The sequence below is a fragment of the Misgurnus anguillicaudatus genome, chromosome 24 (assembly GCF_027580225.2).
Source record: "Misgurnus anguillicaudatus chromosome 24, ASM2758022v2, whole genome shotgun sequence".
Lineage (NCBI taxonomy): Eukaryota > Metazoa > Chordata > Actinopteri > Cypriniformes > Cobitidae > Misgurnus > Misgurnus anguillicaudatus.
Window position 1 is genome coordinate 38325932 of NC_073360.2, and position 5204 is coordinate 38331135.

Here is a 5204-nt window from a genome sequence, read left to right on the forward strand (position 1 = left end):
CTCATCAGGAACACTTTTTTATGTAAATGTTTTCTCTTAATTGACGAGACAATATATACATATATATACATATATATATATATATATATATATATATATATATATATATATATATATATATATATATATATATATATATATACTGTATATATATATATATATATACATATATATATATATATAAAGGCAAGGTTACAGTGGTTTAATCCTATAAACATTGTTAATAAAGTTTTAAGATTGGTTTTTTAAAAGACTGAGCACATTTTAATTATTTACAAACTGTTGTTCAGAGTTCTGTTGGGTTTTTTCACACATCTCTCATGTATATAAGAGGATGCATATCTATGTCTAGCTATGCTACTGTATATGCTGTTCACACCTTAACAGGACGTCATGCGCTAAATATGTTAAAGAGCAGAGACAAAGTCTTGCTGTCATGGTCCTGTCTTCAAGTCACAGTTTTTAAGTCATAGTGTGTTACCTTGTGAGTCTGTCTGTTTATTGCCCTGTTTACCCCCTCGTGGGTTTTGTTTTTCTGTTTTATTTAATAAACCCCTTTGCGTTCATCTGTTGTCTGCGCCTGTGTTCTGTACTCGCAAATCCTGACACTTGCAAGACTATTGGTTCTGCATCTAGGACTTTTATCTGTAAGATGAAATTAAATTACAAACATTTTAATTATTTGAAAAAATGCTAAATAAATCAGTAAACACTGATGGCATTAAGTACAACATCAAGCATCAGAGTCTTCCCAGCCTGATCTCACAAGAATTCATACATATTTTACGAGTTGGCTAATTTGCATGAAATCGTACGAAGTTAATTGCGCAAAAACGTATGATTATCATAAAAACAATAATGAAATCCACCCCAAACGCCAACAGCACAGGGTTCAAGACAAATAGTAAAAAAAATTGCACAAATTAATACGAATTATTACACGGCTCTCTGGAATGCTTGATTCTGATTGGTCAGTTGAGACATTTTTTCGTTCTTTTCAAATAATAACCGCTCCAAATAACGCAAAGCCGGACTACTTGTACGAGTAAAATCACTCCGCGCCATATAAAGATCAATAAAGATTACTGTTTGGCGCCATCTTGTGACAAACACTGGAAGATTTTGACATTCATTTTAACATGTACGGAAAAAACTAAACATTTAAACAGTGGATAAAAGAACGAACAGCGACAAGACACAGACAGCTTACTGAGACTGAACTTGACAAAATAGAGCATGACAGCTACGAAGCCAACACACAAAAAAAAATACAGAATGGGCATTAAAACTTCTCAAAGACTGGCTAAAAGAGAAAAAAATGGAGACAGACAAGTATGAAGCAGAGGATCTTAATAATGTATTACGATCATTTTATGCATCTGTGCAAAGTTTCGCGGAAGGATAAAAATGTTAATTTAAAACAAATATGCCAATAAAATGTTTCAAATTCATATTCATGTCCAGTTTTTTTCTTAAGTGGCAAGTAGCCGTGTAATAAGCGGGATAATGTAGAGGCAGCCGGTAGTTATCGGGAAATAAACCACTTCAGTGTGATACAACACTGATCACACTGTCGGGGCTTATTTCCCAATAACTACCGGCTGCCTCTACATTATCCCTTACTTAGCCACCTTGTAAAATACTGTCAGGAAGTGATCACCTGACTGTTAGTATTAACATAGCCTACTTAACATTGCTTAACATTGCTTGCACATATTACATAGCCTGAAAGGCTGGCTCGAATATTATCTTATGTGAGGACTGATGTTTATGTGTGTGAGTGGTATATGTTATAAAAGTATGTTGAGAGTAGTTTTATGTGGATAATAGTATGTTCTTGTGTAGACTATATCATGTCTATGTATTTTTATAAAATAAATGTATTTCAGTTTTTGGAGATTATAAATGCTGTCACCGACCGCTATATTCTTCTCAATTACAGGTTTGAGTTTGATCTTATGGGAACACACATACTGAAAAAATGTATACCTTCAGAATGATACAGCTTCTTTCCTGTTCATTTCCTCTCTTCTCTCTCATACTTTCTGTTGCTCTCATACCAGAAACTGCCTCTGGAAGCATCTGTGAGAATTGAAACTCCTCACCTTGGTTAAACACTACAGTATAAGCAAAACTTTAAACCCACACTGAACCAATCATATTTTAGTTCCTGGCACAGTTGGCACTATATAAGCTTTGTTTATTCTTTATTATTATCAGAAAGGAAACTGTTGTACCCCTGCTTTCAACATTTCATCATCTTTATAATTCATGCCACTATGGTAAGTTTCACTTTAATAATTTTCAAAGAGCAAACTTTTTTGTATTATATGAACTCTATGATGTTTGTACAGAAGCTTTTAATTGTAGGGCCTTAGCAGTGTTAGCCTACCATAAATGTTCATTCCTAAAATAGCATCTGAAAACTTTATTATATCATAGGTAGCCCTGGGATATAGACTAAAGGGGCAGTTTCCCAGTTTAGGTTTAGAATAATCCAGGACTAGGCCTTAGTTTTATTTGGACATTTAAGTAGTTTTTACCAACATACCTTACAAAAAACATTACTGGTGTGCATCTTGAGACAATGGCACTGAAATATGTATGTCAAGATAAGTCCGTAAAAATGCATTTTAGTCTGAGACTAGAAAAACTCCTTTCAGCGAAACCACCCCCAAAAATGCTGGGTTAACCCAGCGTTCAACAAAAAGGGATGAGCCCTTGGTTTCAATAAACCAAAAAAGTTTATATTTGACCCAACAATGAGCTAAAACAACCCATCATAGATTAAATTACAACACAACGGGCTGGGCTTGTTCCTTTTTGACCCAATGCTTGGTTAAAAATTATCAAGCATTTTTAATACTGCAGTTAAATGCAGTGTGTGCAAGATGTGTGAGGTCTTACGCAATCTTATTCATTGCCAACAATTTGGAAAGACATTGTAGAGTTGTATAGTATTTCAACATATTTATCAATTAAATAATGAATGTAAAAATGTATTATTATTATTATTATTATTTATTCATTATTTAAATCACACAATTTTATATATATATATATATATATATATATATATATATATATATATATATATATATATATATATATATATATAAAATTGTGTGATTTAAATAATGAATAAATAATAACAATAATATTATATATATATGTAGTATTTCAACATATTTATCAATTAAATAATGAATGTAAAAATGTATTATTATTATTATTATTATTTATTCATTATTTAAATCACACAATTATATATATATATATATATATATATAAAATTGTGTGATTTAAATAATGAATAAATAATAACAATAATATTATATATATATATGTAGTATTTCAACATATTTATCAATTAAATAATGAATGTAAAAATGTATTATTATTATTATTATTAGTATTTATTCATTATTTCAATCACACAATTATATATATATATATATATATATATATATATATATATATATTATATATATATATATATATAAAATTGTGTGATTTAAATAATGAATAAATAATAACAATAATATTATATATATATATATATACTGTATATATACTGTATATAATAACCTCTTAAAAATAACTTCAAACATACAGTACTTTAATTAAATTTAACCATTCATGGACAGTACTAAAAACTTATGTAGTCTTCCTCCACTTAACAATAACTTTTTATATATTTACTTTTATATATTTACTTTAGCCTCAGGCATCAGTAATTACTGTAAATCTTAAGACCTTTGTTCAATTGAATTGTCGCAGTGACGATGAGTCCAAAATAACATGCATACTGGTAAAATGTATACCTTGTAATGCACTAAAAGTCGCTTTAAATTGTTTGCAATATGTGTGTGTTTGGTTTAGATTCTTACTGTGGTAAAGAAGAGCCTCGTCTGGATCTTTCTCTTTTTTTCTCTAAGTGCACAGGATCACAATTTGGACCCACAAACCCTTGCACGTATCGTGAAAACCTTTGAGAGCAAGTAAGCAGTACATTTAAAAACCATGCAGCTGGTACAATAAATTAAAAGTTTAAAAATGCATCATAATTTACAAATTATTATCAATTGAATGATTTTTAAATTGCATGCTTACTAAAACGTATTATGTACTAAAATCGTATATTTAGCAAATTCTTGCACAAATTAATTTTTTACGGATTCATGTTTTAGGTTGGGTCAATCAGGCCAATATGCCGTAGCCTTCAGAGTTGAGAAGGAGAAATGTCTCGCAAACTCCAAATATTCAGGCGAAGACTTGATAACGGATAAAGTGATAAACAAATTTCAGAACAACAAGGAGTATGTGAGCGATAAACTCATAGGTGCGAAAGCTCTGAAAGGTGAAAAAACAGAACACTCAGAGTTTCGCCTGAAGAATTATCTGAAAAATGTCTTAAATGTGAAAAATGAATGTGTGATTTATTTCACTGTAAATTCACCCTGTTTGACAACATGTCTAGCAGAAAATGGCGAATATAGCATTAAAGGTAGCCTTACACTGTTACAAGAGTATGAGGGAATTAAAGCCCTTGCTTTTAAAAAGGTGTGGAAACAGGATACAATAGAAGCATTGAAAGCAAAACTGATGGCAATAGCACATAATCTGCCATCCTATCAGTGTGAGAGCAACAACGCTGGATGTAAACGCCTCTTTGCCCGAAAGTCACAGACACATGAAAATGACATGACTATTTTAAACCTTTAATTTCTATTATTTTTTAATGCGTATTCTGTAATATTTATACACTGTAACACTGCTTATGCTTTGCTGACAACCTTGTTATAGTAAACTAATGTTACCTGCCTAAGGAAATAAAAACATATTTGAATGAAAAGAAGTGCCTCTGTTGTGTAAATATTAAGATCAGTAACAGTTGAGTCCTAAACCTCCAGTCATTTGTCTCAACCTGAATGCCTAACACATATTTCTAATACCAGTACTTTGAACTTACTATAAACTTAATTCGATTAAATATTAGCCTAATACTACTACTTTAACAATACAGGTCTGAAGCACACATATCTCTATGTATTTATTAATGTTATTTTTTGGCTATTGATTTGATAATGTATTACAAGAATTGATGGGTGTGTCCATCCTGTTTACCAAAGGGACCCTTAAGTGGGTCACACAGAGTGCATAAAAGAACTCTAAGGGTGATTTTTAAAGCTTAAAAGGGTTTT

The 5204-nt window shown here is 30.7% G+C and overlaps 1 long non-coding RNA gene across 1 annotated transcript; it reads left to right on the top strand.

Annotated features, from left to right (window-relative positions):
* The first annotated feature begins 2106 nt into the window (after window positions 1-2106).
* LOC129438635 (uncharacterized) lies at window positions 2107-4819 on the top strand. The gene is made up of 3 exons (XR_012367618.1): window positions 2107-2282; window positions 3883-4001; window positions 4191-4819. It is a non-coding gene; the product is annotated as an uncharacterized lncRNA (long non-coding RNA).
* The last annotated feature ends 385 nt before the right edge of the window (window positions 4820-5204 follow it).